We start from the raw sequence: 21,110 nt of genomic DNA, 5'->3' as shown, positions 1-21,110 counted from the left end.
GGCACCTCCCATCTGCCTCTTCTAGCTTCCACTGAATTGTTTGAAGGAAGGGGAAGGAGGGCAAGGTCAAAGAAAATCTAAGGTGAAATGCAGAACAGCGAGCAGTGGAACTGTTGATTCAATGTCAAGTTTGAGGTAAGACATGACTGGTGGAAAAGGTGAATTATTTTAAAGGAAGCAGATCAGAGGGAGCACTGTATGCATGCCAAGAAGTTTGGATTTAATCGTGAAATAGTTGATGAACATTAAAACATTTTAGGCAGTAGACTGCTGTGGTCTGACCCATGTTTTCAATAAATCATTACAGCAACTTGTGGAGAAAGTATTTAAAACAAAACTAGAATGAGGCAGGCATACCTCTTAGAAGATGATAAGAACAGTCAGAGGGAGAGGATCCATCATATTAGGTTGTGGTATCTGAGATAAATATGATAGATAAGGAGGTAAAATTACCAGAATTTAGTTGCTAATTGATTATGCAGAATGAGGAAGAATTCGTGGTAAGGGGAAAAATACAAATTCTAGTTCATGCTACTGAGTGTAAGCAAGAGAGGATGCTCCAATGTTTTTGTATTTCACTGGCACCATTGGTTCTCCTTCGTCTCCAGCCTGTCAGCCTACACTGCAGATTTGGTCTTGACAGCCTCCATAGTTGCATGAGCCAATTCCTCATAATAAATCTCTTTATTTCATACACACACAGACACCATCCTATGGGTTCTGTTTCTCTGGAAAGCCCTGACTAATACAAGTATGGAAGTGGAGCATGAACCTTTGACAGAGAGCCAGAGCCCACATTTCCAGCCACCAAATTCATGAGCAGACTACATACACCCTTTCCCTCTCCAAAGGGAGGTCCAAAGACACCACATGGTCCAGTATGGTCACTTCATCCAGCTCAAGTTTCAGGATCACTGACATACAGTCTTCTCCAGCAAGTTCAAATATTGTTCCTGATTATCCAGCAACTAATGTACTGGAGGACAAGTTACCTCCCCTCTCATTGCTCTAATAGATGATGTTGGCACAGGGGCAGAAAGACTATAATAAAAACTTCCACTCAGAAAACAAAAGAAAAGCAAACAAACAAACAAAGGACCAGAGACACAGAGCATTCATCACTCTATAGCAATGAGTTCCTGGCTCCACCTCTGGGAGATTGTTTTCTTGCCCTTTGTCCCCCCATGGTTACATTGGAAATGAGTTTTAGGGCTTCTTAGTGCCTGCACAAATTTTATAGCTCTTTCCTGCTGGTGTCTGTTTGAGAATCCAGTGTTAGTCCTAAAGTAACAGTATTTGGTTATTTTGACCGAAATAAATATGCCTGCCAAAACTAAATATGCATCTTATCTATTTGTTTCAAGTAATTTCTTCTTAGAGACACCAACATTTTTATATTAGGTTGTGTGTCCTAGATAAGAAGATGGAAAGAGGAAGCAGGATGTAGTGGAAAAGTAAGTTAAAAGCAATGAAATATTAATAAAGATGCTTAGTGTGGATACAGCAATTACCATTAATTTAAAAACCATAAATGTTTACCATTATGCTAAGACTCCCCATATTTAGGTAGTTAATCATGGAAGCAAATATACCCAAAGATTTTTCCTAAGTATATCCTACTCAGCCTCCTTTATTACTATGCTTCCTTGCCCTTACCCCAACCTCTCTCAACTTAAATGTGGGTCCTTTAGGCCATCTAAAGCAATTGCCAGAGATCAGGTAATGACCACCAAGATGAGATCTTTTGTTTTACAAGAAATTTTAATGAGACTCTTGTCCTGGTAGCCTCTTTTTAAACAAATTATCACTAGATATTTTTATTTATTATCATTTGTAATAGAATTTATTCTTTTAGAGCAGTGTTGAGTTCATTAGAAAATTGAGCAGAAACTACAGAGAGTTTCCATATATCCCACACTCACAAAGCCTCATCCACTATCAATGTCCCCCACTAGAGTGGCACCACTGTAATAATGGACAAACTACACTGACACACTATTATCACTAAAAGTCCATGGTTCATTCTTGGTGTTGTACATTCCATGAGTTTTGACAAAGGTATAAGATATATATCCACCATCATATTATCATATAGAATAGCTTCATTGCTCTAAAAATCCTCTGTGCTCTGTTTATTCATCCCTCTCCTACCCCTAATCCTTGGGAATCACTGATTTTTATTTTTTCTATAGTTTGGCCTTTTCAAGGAAATTGGAATCATACAATTGGTACTTTTTCTGATTGGCTTCCTTCATCTAGCAATATACATATAAATTTCTTCCATATCTTCTATTTCCCCAGCTTTAGTGAGGTATGACTATAAGCAAAAAAATTATATTAGGTTGTACAGCATGATTTTTAAGGTATAATATAACAACTTAATATATGTGTATATTATGAAATAATTATCACAATCAAGTTAATTAACACATCCATCACCTCACGTAATTACCTTTTTTGTGTGTGTGTGGTGAGAACTTAAGTACTCTCTTAGCAAATTTCAAGCATACAGTATAGGATTATTAATCATAATCACCATGCTATACATTAGCTCTCTAGAGCTTATTCATCTTATAAGTTTATACTCTTGACCAATATCTCCCCATATCTTCCACGTTCCAGCCCCTGGCAACCACCAATCTACTCTCTGGTTTTAAGAGTTTGAGTTTTTCAGATTCCACATGTAAGTAAGATCATACAGTATTTTGTCTGTGTATAATTTATTTTGCTTAGCATAATGTCCTCCATGTTGTCATAAGTGGCAAGATTTTCTTCCTTTTATGACTGAACAATATTGCAGTATATTGAATAATGTTGCACTATATATACCACATTTTCTTTATTCATCTGTCAATGAACACGTAGGTTCAATCTTGGTTAATGTGAATGAACAGAATTGCAGATACCTTGGAGATACTGATTTTATTTTCCTTAGGTATATACCCAGAAGTAGGATTGCTGGATTAGATGGTTATTTTTAATTTTCTGAGGAGCCTTCATTCTGCTTTCCATAATATGTACCAATTTACATTCCTACCAACAGGGCACGAGGGCTCCCTTTTCTCCATAGTTGTCATCTCATGTCTTTTAATAGCCGTTCTAATAAATGTGAGGTAGTATTTCACAGTGGTTTGGCTTTTTTTTTTTTTTAATTTTTATTGGTGTTCAATTTACCAACATACAGAAAAACACCCAGTGCTCATCCCGTCAAGTGTCCACCTCAGTGCCCGCTTTTTTTTTTTTTTTTTAAGATTTTGTTTGACAGAGAGAGTGAGTGAGAGAGCACAAGCAGGAGGAGTAGCAGAGGGAGAAGAAGAAGCAGTGGTTTCGATTTGCATTTCCCTGATTAGTGATATTGAGCACCTTTCATATACCTGTTGGCCATTTGTCCTCTTTGGAAAATGTCTATCCAGGAAATCTGCCTATTTTTAAACTGGGCTATTTGGGATTTTGTTTGTCTGTTGTTATTAAGTCGTATGGGGGCCTTATATATTTTGGATGTTAACTCCTTATCAGATATATGGTTTGCAAATATTTTTCCCCATTATGTAGGTAGTCTTCTCATTTTGTTGTTTCTCTTACTGTACAGAAGCTTTTTTGATACAGTCCCACTGGTTTTTGTTGCCTATGCTTTTGGTGTCATATCCAAAAAATCATTTGCAAGATATCAAGTAGGTTTTTCCCTGTTTTCTTCCAGGAGTTTTATGGTTTCAGCTCTTGCATGAATTTTTTAATCCATTTTGAGTTAATTTTTATGTATAGTGTGAGAAAAGGGTCCAACATAATTTTTTTTTTGCATGTGAATATCTAGTTTTCCCAACACCATTTATCGAAGAGCCTATTATTTCCCCCATTATGTATTCTTGGCGCCTTTGCCAAAGATTAGTTGATCATATATGCAGGGCTCTTGATTCTGTTCCATTGGTCTATGTGTCTCTTTTTATGCCTGTACCATACTATTTTGATTACTGTAGCTGTGTAACATAGACCATAATTAGAAGCTGTGATGCACCAGCTTTGTTCTTCCTTCTCAAGATGGCTTTAGATATTCAGGGTTTTTCGTGATTCCATATGAATTTCAGGACTGTTTTTTTTTTTTTAATTCCTGTGAAAAATGCCACTGGAATTTTGATAGAAAGACTGCATTGAATTTGTATATCACTTTGAGTACTATGGGCATTTTTTAACAATTCTTCCAATCATGAACATGACATATCTTTCCATTTATGTGTGTCTTCGATTTCTTTCACCAAGGTCTTATAATTTTCAGCATACCGATCTGTCCTTGATTAGATTGAATTCTAAATATTTTATCTTTTTGATGCTATTGTAAATGAGATTGTTCTCTTTAATTTCTTTCTCAGATAGTTTTTAGTGTATAGACACATAGCTAATTTTTGTATAATAATTTGGCAGCCCACAAAAAATTGCAAGGATAAATCCCACTTGACCATGGTCTATGATTCTTTCTTATTATTGTAGTTGACACACAATATTAGTTTCAGCTGCACAACATAGTGATTAACCACCCTATACATTTTGCTATGCTCACTACAAGTGTGTAATATTCTTTTAATTTGCTGTTGATTTCAGTTTGCTAATGTTTTGTTGAAGATTTTGGCATCTGTGTTCATCAGTGATATAACTTGTAATTTTCTTTTCTTGTAGTGTCCTTCTCTGGCTTTGGTGTGAAGATAATGCTGGTCTTATGAAATGAGTTTGAAAGTGTGCCCTCCTCTTCAATTGTTTGAAAGAGTTTGAAAAAGATTAGTGTTAATTCTTCTTTAAATTTGGTAGAATTCACCAGTGAAGCCACTTGGCCATGGGTATTTATTTTTTGAGATTTTTTTTTATTATTGCTTCAATCTCTTGTTAATAATAGTCTGTTCAAGGTTTTCTCTGTGATTCAGTCTTCGTAGGTTGTTTATTTCTAGGAATTTACTGATTTCTTCTGGATTATCCAATTATTTGGCCTATAATTGTTGATAGTAGTCCCTTAGAATTCTTGGTATTTCTGTGATATCAATTGTAAGGTCTCCACTTTCACCTCCATATCTTTTCATGGCTGGATATTTCATGTTCCTTTTTAAGCACTGAATAATACTTCACCATCTGTACCATTTATTTACCCATTCACCTGTTTAAAGATGTCTTGGTTGCTTCAGATTTTTGTAATTATAACTAAAGCTGCTAAAAACATTCATGTGCAGAAATTTTAATGGACCTAGATTTTCAATTGGGTAAATACCAAAGAGCAATATTACTGGTTTATATGATAAGACTGTTTAGTTTTGTAAGTGACTGCCAAAGTGTCTTTCAAAAGTCTATGTCATTTTTTATTCCTACCAGCAAATAATGAGAGTTCCTATTGCTCTATATCCTCACCTGCATTTGGTTTTGTCAGTACTTTGAATTTTCACCATGTTAATAGGTGTGTGGTGGTATCTCATCATTTTAATTTGCAATCCCCTAATGATATATGATGAGCATCTCCCATATGCTTATTTTCCATCTGTAGATCTTCTTTGGTGGTGTCTATTCAAATATTTTGCCCACTTTTTAATTGGGTTGTTCATTTTCTTATTGTTAAATGCTTAGAAGTTTTTTGTATATTTGGGACAATACTCCTTTATCAGATTGGTCTTTTGTAAATATTTTCTCCCACCCTGCAGTTTGCCTTCTCACTCTCTTGGCCTTATCTTCCAAAGAGCATGTTTTAATTTTAATGAAGTCCGGATTATATATTATTTTGTTGTATCTTCTCAAAGCCTGTTAAAGCCTCATTTCTTTTTGATTTGGATCTACAAGTAATTAATATCTTATCACCCTGAGAAATTCTGTATTTGAGAGCTCTCTCTACTTCTTTTATTTATTGATTATATAATGATTCTTACTTGTCTGACCTCATTGTTTTCTTCTAAAACTTTGTTAAGGTCAACCAGTGACAATCAACAAACAGTATTAACATTCTGTTTTCCAATCTACAACTACAGACAGGAGTCCTGCATGCCTTCCAAATTATTACAGGGAATAGTTTTACCAAATATTTTACTAAATGTGACTTTATCAAAATCTTTCCATACTGTGATGTTGGTTTCCTTATTGCCTGCTACCCAAACACTCATCCAATTTCACATATTTTAAATTTTCAAGTCATAGCACCACACTTCAAATGACCAATTTCTATATTAATGTCAGCTACTGTAATAAATAGATCTCCAAATCTCAATGGATTAACACAATAGAATTTTCTTCTGATTCACATTAAAGATTAGTTGTAAATGTTCCTGGCTAGTAGTTAGTCACATGCTGATTATAGGTCCCAGGTTACTTTCATTGTGTAGTTCCACTTTCTCCCACGATAGATGGCAAAATTCAGAAGAGATGTTTGTTTTTGTTTTATTTTGTTTTGTTTTGTTTTGTTGTTAATTCCATGGCCCAGAAATGACTTGTCCTTTCTCTTTATATTCTTTTGTCATAAACTGATATTGTGCTCTCTCTTGGATTCAAGGGGCTTGGTCTGAAAAATACAGTCCTTAGAAAGTCTACATTATGGAAGAGAGAACATGAATACTTTGTAGGAGACATAAGTTATTTATAGGAAAAACAAAACAAAACAAAACTTTAAGAATAGAGGAATGTTGTTTCCTAGAAAAAGAAGTGGAAGATCCAACAATGAATCAATCTTTAGAGCATATGAACATTTAAGGGACTGGTTGAGGAAAAGAGACCTGGGAAGAAGACTTAGAAGGAATCATTAATCAGAATGCAAAATTCTAGCATACTAGGGGATTAAACAGTTTCAAGAAAAAAGAAATCAGGAGCTAAATGCAGAAGACATGGAAGGTAATAAAACGACTCAAAATAGTTTTTTATATTTGTTGCTGATTGTATTTGTGGCGGATGTGGAAATCAGTTTGTGGATGACATGGAGTGGATAGGTTTTAGATAAGGTTGTGGAAAAAGGAACTAAAGACTCTTCCTTTTAAGAACTTTGCCAGCAGAAGAGAAGCAATCTAGAAAAACTCCTAGAGATGCAATCTAGAAAAAAACATCTAGCGTAATCTAGAAAAATACCTTTAACACAGGGTTCAACAAAGGGGTTTATTTTTGGTTCTGATGTAAAAAGCTTTATAACAAAAACACTTAAGTTTTTGTTGCAAAATAACATTACATTTTGAGATGGAAGAGGCTTAACCATGATTCAAAGAACACTATTTCCAGCCAACATAAAAACAGCTATTAAGAATATGACTTCCCTCCTCTGAACTCCCATGGTATTTAACTGGACCATGATTATGACATAAGTACTCATATTCTTGACAGATTTCCCCTCCTAGACTGTAAGATTCCTGAGGCAGAGTCGAGGTCTGATTTATATTTGTATCTACAAAGTGTCTTAGGAATGCTGAAGTGCTTACCTTCTGTATACACAACAGATGCTGAGAAATGTTTTTCTGCATAAATGTTGTAAGAAATCTTCCAAGCCCAAGATTATTTACTGAAATGATTGTTGTTTCCTAGAAAGATGGATGATGGCTTTTTAAGCCAACCAAAAGGTTTTGTGCTCCATAATTTTCTTCCTTTTCTCTATTCTCAGTTTTCTCCCTTGTACCACTGGACAATAGACATGGCCAACATCAGTATAATAAAATGCAACATGAGCTACTTTATAAACATACATTATTTTTGATTAATGTAATAAGATCAAAGATTCAGAAACAGCCCTATGGAGCCATCCAACCTCTTTTGCTATGATAGCTGCAAACCATGTCAATCATATCTGTAATACTTTATTCTCTTTGGTGGGTGAAATCCCTATTCCCTTTTGTTAAATTGTTAATGGCTTCCCTAATGGTTTGCTACTTGCTTTTGCCTTGATGGTTTTTTCAGTTTCTTTAGGACTTTCTCTTTACTTTTGTAAGTGGGTAACTTTATATAAATTTTACTTATGAACAGGAATCCCTTTGAAAAGCCATATATACATTTAAGCTCCTAAATTCACTGTACTCTCTAAATCTAATCTTGCCTACTTGATTAATAGTTATAAGTTAAAATATAATACAGCATTGACTTCTAGACTGAATCCAAGATCTGAAATTAAATTTGTCATTATAAAAAAAATGCCATTATAATTCCCTAGCTATAAAACAGAAACTAGATTTATAGCTCCTCTGATTAAAACATGACCCATCTATCAGTGCCTAACTCCATTCCTACCTTCTCCAAGAAATTTACAAAGATCTATCTTTTCTATATTTCCCACTATGAATTATGCTGAATAGATCATATGGCAGATCTATTTTTAATTTTTTGAGGAACCTCCACATTTTTCCATAGTGGTTGGGTTTATTTATATTCCCAGTGGTATATAAGAGCCCCCTTTTCATGACATCCTCACCCACACCTATTGTCTCTTGTCTTCCTGATGATAGCCATTCTCAGGTGTGAAATGATACCTCAGTGTGGTTTTGATTTACATTTTCCTGATGATTGGTGACGTTGAGCATCTTCTCCTGTGGCAATTGGCCATTTTGATGTCCTCTTTGGAAAACTGTTCATTTAGTTCTTCTGCACATTTTTAAATAAAATTTTTTGTTATTAAATTGTATGAATTCTTTGGTATTTTGAATATGAGTTCTTTGGTATTTTGGGTGTTAAGTTGTATGAGTTCTTTGGTATCTGGTCTAATATATGCTTTGCAAAAGTTTTCTCCCATTCTATAGGCTATTTTTTCATTTTGCTAATTGTTTGTTGTTGTTTTTTTCCTGTACAGAAGCTTTTGAGTTTGATGTAGTCCCATTTGTTGATTTTTGCTTTTGTTGTGCTTTTGGCTTCATGTCTAAAAAATCACTGCCAAGACAATATCAATGAGCTTCCTCTTTACATTCTGTTTTTACTAAAAAAAATATATGAATATATGATATCAGGTGTTTAAGCCTTTAATCCACTTGGAGTTAATTTTTGTGAGTGGTGTGAGATAGGGATCCAATTTTATTGTTCTGTGGCATTATTTGTTGAAATTTTTCTTGAACTATTTGTTGAAGAACTATTTGTCTACCCTGGCTGTTCTTGGCTCCCTTGTTAAATATTAGCTGACCATATATGCCAGGATTTAAATCTGGGCTCTCTATTCTTTTCCATTGGTCTATATGTCTATTTTTGTTTCAGTACCATATTATCTTTATTACTATGGTTTTGAGTATAGTTTGAAATCAGAAAGTGTGATACATCTACCTGTTTAAATTTTTTTTTCCTTGGGACTGCTTTGTCTATCTACAGTCTTCTGTGGTACCACACAAATTTTAGGATTTTTTTTGTTTGTTTTTTGTTTGTTTTTCCTGTGAATAATGTCTTTGGTATTTTGATGCAGATAACACTGACTCTGTTGATGGCTTTGGTATTATGGCCATTTTAAAAATATTTATTTTTTTGATCTATAAACATGGATGTCCTTCCATTTGTTTGTGTCTTCTTTGATTTCTCTCAGCAAAGTCTTGTAGTTTTCATTGCACAGATTTTTCACTTCCTCGGTTAAATATATCCCTAAGTATTTTTATTATTTTTGGTGCTATTACGAATGGGATAGTTTTATTTCTTTTCCAATGCCTCATCATTAGTGAGAAGGAATGCAACTGATTCCTCTGTTGATTTTGTAACTTGCCACTTTACTGAAATCATTGATTAATCCCAACCATTTTTTTTTTATTGACTCTTTGGGATTTTCTGTAAATAAGATCATATCATCAGCAAATAGCAATAATTTTTCTTTTCCAGCTTGGATGCTTTTTATTTCTTTGTCTTGCATAGTTTGTCTAGGTAGGACTTCTAGTACTATATTGAATGGGAGTGGTGAAAGTAGGCATCTTTGTCTTGTTCCTGATTTTAGAGGAAATGCTTTCTTAGTAATAAATAAAAACAGCATCAACTGAAAGAGGTTTACAAATGGTTTTATGTAATAACAGATTCAGAATTAGAAGTTTCCTGCTCTCTGCTCTATTTTTGAGAATAACAGAATAAAAACATAACATGAGATTATTACTTAGAAAAGATTAACTGTGTAAGTATAAGCATTCAAACAGATTACAGAGAGACATACAGTATAGGGATAATTTTTATTATATAAGGTAATGGGTTCAAGAAAGTCAACTAATAACTAATAACCCTCAGGGGATTTTAATTATTATTTTCCATTTTTATGAACTCCTTTCTGAAGTCCAATAAATAGTTGATAAATCATTCAGTAGCTAAGGGGAAAAAGCTATATTAATCAGTGCCTTTTACAAAGAGTTGGATTTTTATTATGACACTGATGTTTCTAAGGGAGAAAGAAACAGTTCTCAAAGTTCTTTAATATGTCTTACATATATATGTGTGTGTGTGTGTGTGTGTATGTTTATATATCTACACACAATAGACTAAAGTGTGATTTTGAAACACTCAAAGGGAAAGTAGACATTTATTTTAGAACAGATAATTGAGAAAGATATTGTAATATATTTGAAAACTATTCATTGGTAAATGTTAAGAGTTTTTAATACACAAGGAACGAAATTATTTAATAATTTATCCAGTAACCAGATTTCTAGATTCACTTAAAGAGCTGCAAATCACAATTCCCAAAGAATTGAGTATATAGTTCCCATAGGGTAGCATTCATCTTTGTTCCTTCTCATCCTAATATAGGCATATCTGCGAGATCCTGTGGGTTCAGTTCCAGACCACCACAATAAAGCAAACATCACAAAAAAGGTACTGAATGATTTTTTTTGGATTCCCAGTGCCTATAAAAGTTTATTTATTTATTATTTATTTATTTATTAACACTATACCATAGTGACCATAGTCAACTAAGTGTGCATTGTTTAAAAAAAATGTTCATACCTTAATTTGAAAATATTCATTGATAAGAAATGCTAACCATCATCTGAACTTTCAACAAGTCATGATCTTTTTGCTGGTAGAGGGTCTTGCCTTGATGTTGATAGCTGCTGACTAATCAAGGTGGTGGTTACCATCATATATGGGCACAATTTATGGTCCCCCAAAACAGTTACAATAGTAATATCAAAAATCACTGATCACAGATCACTGTAACAAATGTAGTAATGAAAAAGTTTCAAATATTGCTAGAATTACCAAAATATGATAGAGACACAAAGTGAGCAAGTGCTGTTGGAAAAATGGCTGATAGATGTGCTCGATGCAGGTTGCCACAATTTGCCAAAACAACAGCAAGAAAACATGCGCACACACACATGATATTTGCAAAGCACAAAAAAGCAAGTGCAAAAAAATGATGTCTGCCTGTATTCCAAATCTCATGTTTTAGTTGTAATGTTTTCTAGCCATTTGCTATATCCTTCTCCAGAAACCTAGCCAATTTAAAAGGATAAAAAATTATGCTTCCCAATTTATAATTTTATCATCTCATGAACCTCATTCCAAAATCTGCCCAGTGAACATAAGTGTTTCTTGTGGTAACAATCAATTTGGAATGAAGAATTTATAGAGAAAAAGCAGTTCTATTTGTAAGACATATAATTGAAAACAAGCATTAAAATCAGTTGAAAAGGAGGCAATGGATTTTCTCAACTTAACCAAACTCATTCTTTTTTCAGAGAAACCTCAGGCAAAGCAAGAACTTCACAAGTTAACACAACAAACGTAGCCCTAATCTCTAACTTCCACTGAACCAGGTTAATCAGGCCTTGAAAGTCTCCTCTAGGTTATAGAGACAGAACCACCATGATTGATGGGAATATCCCACCAATTATAGGAACTCAGGAACTGAACTTCCCAAAGCTTATATCAGTGTTCCCTGTGTATGAAAGCCCAACTTGATTAGTTTTGGATTCCTTTGGATCTTCACAGTGAAATTTTTTCTAACTGTGGGAAATTCTTTCAGAATTCTCAAGCATAATCCTATCAGATTTCTCAAAAGTATATTTTCATATATAGAACAAAGTAATATATTGAAATAGGAGTTTAGCTTAGAGAAGTGATAAGGGGTTCACACAGAGGAAGCAGATATAACCTGAATGGTCAGGCTTCCTCACTCTGCATGTGGTCATCACTATAGATATGGTAATCGATACAAATACCTAAGTCCGAAACCTTGCAATAACCTTGGTGCATACAAAGACTTTTAAATCTTATCCATTTATATTTTTAAATATACTACATCTTTTAGAACAGTTTTAGGTTTACAGTAAAAGCAAGCAGAAAGTATATCCATATGCCCCCTGCCCCATACACTCACAGCCCCTGCTTTCACCACACCCCACTACAGTACTACATTTATTAAACAAGCTGATCATACATTGACACATCATGATTACACAAAATCCAATTTCCTTCTTTTTCTGTCTCTCTTCCTCCTTTAAAGAAAAATCCTTCTTATTCCCTTGAGTACTACTTTTACTTTAATGTTTCAGAAGTTTCTAATTATTTAAATAATAATTTTTTTAAAAGATTTTATTTATTTATTCACGAGAGACACACAGAGAGAGGCAGAGACATAGGCAGAGGGTGAAGCAGACTCCCCATGGGGAGCCCAATGCTGGACTCGATCCCAGGACCTCGGGATCATGACCTGAGCCGAAGGCAGACACTCAACCACTGAACAACCCAGGCTCCCTTAAGTAATAGATTTTGACAGCAAGATGAGATACTATGTGCCTTTTATCCTTGACCTTATTATCCACCTTTTTTCAAACTAACAAGTGTAGAGAATTATAGGTAAGTTAATTCAGGATATAGATAATGACTGTTAATCTTCTGATTTGAAACAAGAGTGACTAGCCAAGAAACACAGTACAATCTATACATGTCTCTGGTCTTTATATTATTTGATTGAAAAAAAAGTATTAATGTACTTTGAGTGTCAGATTACATCCTGAGGCCCAACTGGTTCTATGGTTCCTTATACGGTCAAAATGATAGAGACGTCCTATCTGGCATTTAAATCCCATCCATGTGTAGTCACCTCCCATCACAAGGCAATGTGCCTCTTAATTTTCTCCTGCCCTCATACATTGGAGTGGGGGGTTGGGGGGAGTAGAGGGGGAAAGAATGGCAAAGCTCTTTCTGACATGACTCTGGAATGGCTTTTGGTTGTAAGTTACATACATTTCACTCTCTTGCATGGCCTCTCTGAACACAGATTCTTATCATATTCACTAATTCTATACACAACACAGGGCTGCTAGCTGATTGGCATAAATTGAAATTTGCATGGCCTACCTGGTAGACATGCATGGATGTCATTGACCTGCCTCTTCCCTCTGCCAATTGAACTGTGAACTAGGGTATCATCGCACAATACTACTGACATGGGCAATGGCGCCAGATTAGCTCTGTCGAAAAATATTTCATAGAACAATGAGTTTGTGCCTTTCCTTCTCTTAGGTCCCAAATTTAAAATAGTAAAAAGATAAAGAAACCTATTTCTCCACCATCAAAGAAACACAAAAAATGAAAGTCTAAATCTGACAAATGCTAGCTGCATAATTTATGCCTAAATTACCTACATATGCCTAATCTCTGCTCCTCTCTTTCCTCTCTGCCTTTTCTCCTATTCACATATCTCCTTAGTGCTGTAGAGTGGACTGAAAAAGTGAAAAATAAAACATGTAGTACAGAGTGTAGCATATAATACCAGTTTAATAAATGAAAGTGGCTATAATAATAGCAGATCTGCCTGCTGGATTTCTGTTGTTTGTTATTTGTCACTCAGCTTACATCTGCCAATGGTTATAGAATTCTACATTCAATATGTTGGGATCCCTGTATACAACCACTCACTTATGCATTCATTCCATCTCCAGGTATTTCTTAAGCACCCACTGTATGCCAGGCATTGTACCATAATCACTGAGGAAACAGTGGTAAGACAGATAGACATGATCTCTACCCTTGTAGAGCTTTCAATCTTGTAGGATAAACCACAAATCAAAATAAACAAAATAATTGCCAGAGCAGCGTGGAGAAAGGCTAATTTTCATAAGATGGACAAGAAAAGACTCTTTCAGGGAGAGAGTCCTAATCCTACATACCTTCAGAAAAGCTAAAACTATGAAAAACCTTCAACTTCAGTACAGCCACAGGAAAGGAAGCTGCACACTTTCATGTAGAAATAAAACATTTTAGAAGCATGGGGATCACAGTTTCTTGTAATCAACTCCTTTCTGAATTTATCTGAATATGCAGAAAATATAACAGAAATTGTTAAGGAAATTATATGGTTTAGCAAACTTCTGGTTACCAAAAATATGCATTATAAATGGTGAAAAGGGACAGTTTTTCATGCTAGTAGGTTAAAAAATTGAAATATTCCCTTTATCTTTCTGAGCCTCCAATCCTTCTAAAAATAATAAAGAAAATAAAAATATCGACCACATTAAGTCCTGAAGTTTTCATTATAAATAGAACCATGGCATACCAGTAAAAATGTCTAATCAACTTTTAAATAATTTTGTGAGATATCTAGTTTGGTGATATTGGCTTGATTGGATAGAAAAGTATTAAAGAAGTTTTAGTTCGTTGTTACATATGATTCAATAAAAATGGAAATGTAATTTATGCTCTAATTGTATACCAATGCAATCTTACACTCTCTCCCCATAAAGAGGAAGCAGAAGGAAGAAAATGTGCTGGTACATATTTGTTGGCCACCAAATCTTTTCTTTAAGAATATATTTTGAGGTGCTTTGGATTTATAGCAAAATCAAGACATCCATGTAGGAAAAGACGTTGTGGTTGTCAATATATCATGTGGTCTTGATGCCACTAATTATTTATAATCAATTTTACTAAAGAGAATAAAATAAAGAGAGAGCAAACACATCAGTTCTTGGGTGTTCATGGTCGTTGAATGAACGACCAACGCTCAATGAATTTTCTGGTTTGCCTTTCTTTTGTTATGGTCATATGTCACTGGTCAAGAGGTTAGCCTCTAGCACAAGGTTTAATCAAGATTTAGTAATTAGGTTTTTCTTTCCTGTGATAAGGAATATTTTTAACGTAATTACATAATGAGAACAGGCAAAATGCTGCTGAATCCTAATTGATAAATACCCAGGAGTATGCAAAAGCACTACAGACCATATGCCCTGAATTTTGAATGACTACCCATTTCAGGTCTGCGGTTACAACCAAATCAATTCAGAGCATTCCAGGTTCTTACTTAAAGGACCCTCATCTCCACTGTCAAGCGTACCCTATTTATCTCAGTGTTGTGAGCTGATACTAAGATAAGAATTCAAATGCTTTGATGACCTGTTTTGAGAGCCAGTGAAATATTAAATGTCTACCAGCACTGATCAATATAATTTGTCATATCTTTTTATGGAGCAAGTCACTAGCAAGTTGAGTAAGTTCAAAATGTATAACACTGTGTTCAGTAATGAAAATGATAACAAAAGTACAACAGCATGGCCGAATTCCAATCCTAGGTCTAAACTCCTAAAGTCTTTGACAAGTAACTCGAATTAGCTGTCTTATTTGTAAAATAGGATTAATGAGCCTATCTTCCACGGTTTGTGGGGAGGTCTGCTAAAAGCATGTGCATCCTACAGTCTGGCATGGGACGAAATATATGGTTATATCAGCATCCCCCCAAGTTGGGCAGCCACACTCTAGTGTGCAATGTGCCCTGGCCTCTGAGTCCTGCACTGATCGATTCCTTGTGCCTCAGCAAGGACTCTGAAGCAAGAGTAGTCACAAGAAGGCAATGGATTAGTGCCTTTGGTTCCCTGGAAGTCTAAATTTTATTTTATTTTATTTTATTTTTAAAAAGATTTTATTTAAAAATAAAAAAATAAAAAAAATAAAAAGATTTTATTTATTTATTCATGAGAGACACACAGAGAGAGGCAGAGACACTGGCAGAGGGAGAAGCAGGCTCCTTGCGGGGGAGCCCAATGCAGGACTCAATCCCAGGACCCTGGGATCACAACCTGAGCCAAAGGCAGACACTCAACCACTGAGCCACTCAGGTGCCCCTGGAAGTCTAAGTTTTAAATCATGAAGGGAAAGAAAGGCCATGTCTTTACAACCACAGCAAAGTAGAGCATTGAAGACTAAATGAGCCAAATACTAACAGCACATTTTACGCCTGATTTACTGAGGTAATTGCCCACATCTACCCTGACTTTGGGCCGTGACTCCTACATTCACCTCTAACATCTAAGAATCACATGCTTCAGTTTGTTCAGGAGATATAAGCCCCAGGAGTAGAGGATGTCACAAAACAGCACTGAAGTTCTGAGTGAAAGTTCTTCATGGAAATCCTATTTGTACCTATAAATGTCCACCACTAGAGTTTCTACAGTTTTATACACATGAAATTTCTGCATTTAAAACAATAACACTATGCATCTGCAGGAAGATAAATTGATATCAACATCAAAATGTAAACACAAAGTAATGGGATTTTATAAGTTCTGCTTTTTACATTTTCTTTTCCATAAAAAAAATATATATAGGATAAGCAAAATGGTCGTCTAAATCTAACTGCAGACATAGTTTTAGTTCTTTCAACTGCATTAATCCTTCAAGATCCTCTCTCATAGTTTATAATATCATTTAAATTTTACTCCAGACATTTACCCTTTCCATATGTTCCTAGCAGGAAACGTGCCTAAAAACAGAAATTCAGGGAGACATGTGATATTCAATAATGTAAAACATTTTCAAGGGGGAACAAAAGGAACACTCTAATGAAAATACTTATTGGATTTGCTTTTACTCAAATATTATCCAAGTATCATTCCTTCGGCAACTATTGTTTTACTTTTAAGGGTTTATTTTTCCTGAGATTTTTTGAATGCTCTTATATTAAGGTGTTTTGATAACAAAGGTTACCATTTTAAATTCTATTTTGAATCTTCTCTAACAAAAATGTATAGGCGACACTACTCCTCAAATGAGATTTTCCCCCATCATTTTCCGAAAATATAGGGATTATTGGATACAATAGAACAATTGTTTGGGCTATAGCACATCACATTAGATTAGATGAGACACTGATGAAGTTACCAGGAGTTTGTGATGTGTCATATCACTTTAAAGATTAAAACCAACATAGTAGACTGAATCCATCAAGTGATTATTAAATGTTTTTTGACAGTTTGCATTTTAATCTTGGGACTATAAGTAGTGGTTAGTTTCTGAAAATTCCAGACAGTAATTTCTCTAAAATATTACTATTGGAAACCTCTTTACAGCACAAATGGATGAATGAGAGACCCATAACGAATGTGGGCTGAAACTCTGGATTATACAGTGGGATAGAATGGGATGGGAAGGATTTAAAACATCTTTAGGAATAATGCAACAATAAAGTAAAATGTACATTTATTGAAAACTCTCTTCATGAGCCTGAAAGTCTTTTTCTTCCTGCTTTTCAAATTTAAAAATCTTTAGGACTTATTTCATTTCATGCAATAATATTCTTGAAGTTTTGTCAATAAAATGGATTTTCTTACACTAAAGGAACACCTAAATACAACCAGGGTAAGGATGGCAAACACATGGCTGGAATGATGCCTCACATCCCTCCTTGACATACTGTAGGGGTTCATGGTCACTGTACCTTTCCTTAGTGTGATGGCCATTTTTTAAATCTAAGCTATGATACCCAGGTGTTTGGTCAAACAATGGTCAATATTTTGCTGTGAAGATGGTATTTAGGTGTGATTAACATTTACAAAAAAGATTTTGAGGGAAGCAGATCAGCCTCCATAATATGGGTGGGCCATCCAATAAGTTGAAGACCCTAAGAGCAAAGACTGAGGTTTCCAGAAGAAGTAATTCTGCCTCAAGACTGCAACATCAACTCTTACCTGAATCTCCAATCTGTTGGCCTGCTGTACAGATTCCTCACTTAGCCCCTACTATCACATGAGTTAATTCCTTAAAACGAATTTCTGTGTATGGATTCTACACAATATCCTATCGGTTCTGGAGACCTCTAATATCCCCAGTGAGTCCAGGCATAGTCTTTTTTTTTTTTTTTTAAAGATTTATTTATTTATTTATTTATTTATTTATTCATGAGAAACACAGAGAGAGAGAGAGAGGCAGAGACACAGGCAGAAGCAGGCTCCATACAAGGAGCCTGATGTGGGACTCGATCCCAGGTCTCCAGGATCACACCCTGGGCTGCAGGCGGCGCTAAACCGCTGCGCCACCGGGGCTGCCCCAGGCATAGTCTTAGCTCAATACTTGCCCCAGGTAGTCACTACCAGTCAGTTAGAGATGATATACCTAATTAAATCTGTTTGCCATTTCTATATTAGAAGATCTTCTGTTTAAAATAGTATAAGGAGTACTTGTATAAAAGTAAAAATTCCAAAAAAAAAGTAAAAATTCCTTTGTAATGTGTTTAATCACCTTTGTCTTTTATATATACTCTGTTATTTAATCAGCTTGCTTAAGACAAAACGCATTTCGCAGCTTTTTATTTTGTAGCAAAGTTTCTCACAACCTACCAGTAATAACAAAAAGCACAAAGATGTGTTAAAATCAAAGCCCATATTATAAAACAACCTAATTGGGCTTTTCATGTAAGTTAAACCTGTAGTCTAACATATGCATTTCTAATCTAGCATAAAGCCATCCCCAGATGCATGTCACCTAAATGGGTCTTTACATGAAACCAGGTGAAGTCTTGGGCGAGACTGAGCAAGCCCATCAGCATCTCTGAGAGTCAATTTCTTCTTCAGAAAATGATGTGACAGGTTAGATAGCTTTACCATCACTGCCTGCTTTGGAACCTAGGGCTCACAGCAGATGGAGAATGTAAATTGAAGACAGTTGCATTTCAGAGACTCAAAAACTTCCCTAGGAGGTGACCCTATATCCTATGCTTTATTTTCTACATCATTTAACATTGCAAGAAACTCAGCGCTCTAGTCAATTCCAACATTTACAGTGGTGGTTTACTAGAGTCATTAACGAATAAAGAAAAGGGTTTGTGAGACCTATTACCTAATGCTACCATTTTATGAATGACTTTTGCAAAGCATTTCATAATTTAATTTTAAATGTTTGAAATTAAGTAGTATTTCAAACATTTTTTAGACTACAGAACATACAGAGTAGGCATCTATGTACCTGTCATCTAGACTTATCAACTCATTTGTAATGTTTTTTCAGGACTTTTTAGAGATAAAACATTATAGATACAGCCAGACTTTCGCTAGTCAAATCTCCAATGTCAGCTTCTCCAACTCCCTGCACACTTTAAGTGTTGGGGTTCCCAAATTTGATCTCAAGATGACTTTTCTCTTTCTCTAATCTCCCTCCCTAAATAATTCTATGCATTTCCTCAGGCTTAAAGTCCTAATGAAAATGAAGACACACACGTTGTCAGGAGGCCTTCATCACAGGGCCTTCCCCCACCACCAAAGGAGTCAACCAGCCTCTTCTGCCAGGCCCCTCCTCTGACCCCCAGATTCACTGTATGCAACCACTTAACACCACCATTGCTACCCACCCCTCATCTCCCACATCTCAGTAAACATCACCACCAGTGATGTGGTAGTTCAAGTCAGATATTTAAATCATTCTTGATTTCTCTTTTCTTCTACTCCCCACATCCAAACAGCACCTTATGCACCTTGTACTTGTTTCCGCCTGAAAGGTACATTGTGTTTTGAACACTATTTCCCATTTCCTGTTACCAGTTCACTCCACGATGCCACTATTTCTGACCTGGACAGGTACAACTGCCCCCAACATAGTTTCCTTTGCCATCCATGCTCCCCTACCCCTAACCCATTGTATGAAATTAATGTGGAAGTCAGACAACATGACTACGTTGGTTAATCATGCAAAGGCTTCACATTACACTCAGAACAAAGTGCACATTACTAATCCCAGCTGACAAGTCCAACGTTATCTGGTCCCTCAATCTGATGCTATCTATTGCTTCAATCTCGTCTCATGCCATTTACCCTCTGCTCATTATCTGAGGCTCACTCTACTCCCTCCCCTACTCCCAGTTATTCAAATAAACCCTTCCCCACCTCAGGGCTTTATCTCTTGCTGTTCCACTACCTAAAAGCCCCTCATCCCCACCCCATCCACATATACCTGACTCCTCTACTGTCAGTGGTTCACTGACCTCTCACCCTAAACGGACATTTTCTATATGAGATGCTTAAAAAAAAAAAAAAAAAAAAAAAAAAAAACTTTCCTCTCTGGTGTTACAATTCATAAATATTTGTCCGTTTATCTATTCTCAGTTTCTTACCTTCATTGGAATGAGTTCAAGTTGTTGATGGTATGTTTATCATATTCATGTTTGTGATCCCAGCAAAATCCCAATTCCTGAAACCTAGCAAGCATTGAAAAATTTGTTTTAAATAAAGTAAAATATTCCATTCAGGGATGCCTGGGTGGCTCAGCGGTTTAGCGCCACCTTCAGCCCAGGGCGTGATCCTGGAGATCTGGGATCGAGTCCCACGTTGGGCTCCCTGCATGGAGCCTGCTTCTCCCTCCTCCTGTGTCTCTGCCTCTCTCTCTGTGTGTCTCTCATAAATAAATAAATAAAATTAAAAAAAAATATTCCATTCATCTGAAAAAAAAAAAAGATTTCTTTAGCTGAAAACTCTTATACTATTCCCCATGTCACTAGATCATTTCTCTAACAAAAACATTTAAAATTTTTAAGCAGATAGATCTCCAGGAAAATTAACCAAAATCGTTATAAAAAAATAGAGAGAATGTTATATTTCTTTTAGGTAACCTGGAAGATTTATTTTGGGTTTTAAATAGGTGTTTAGCCAGCTAGCAAGATGATAGACAAATATATATATTTACTTAAAAGTATATTATATAAATAATAAATTGAATTTACAATTATATTATATAAACACACATATGCATACATTATGGCACAACAATGTAATAGAAAAATACTTCTCTTGAAATTGCAATAATGAAGACTGCACCAAAACATGAGGAAATATCATGATATGGTATACAGTTAAAAACTATAACACACACAATGTATAGCACAATGGTAGTTTCAATAGAATTACAAGTATATAGGGACTAATGTGTGACTCAGTCAGTTAAGCATCTGCCTTCAGCTCAGGTCA

The sequence above is a fragment of the Vulpes lagopus genome, chromosome 21, assembly GCF_018345385.1.
Source record: "Vulpes lagopus strain Blue_001 chromosome 21, ASM1834538v1, whole genome shotgun sequence".
NCBI classification, from domain to species: Eukaryota; Metazoa; Chordata; class Mammalia; order Carnivora; family Canidae; genus Vulpes; species Vulpes lagopus.
The sequence above is the reverse complement of the archived record's forward strand: the minus strand, read 5'-3'. Positions refer to the sequence as shown.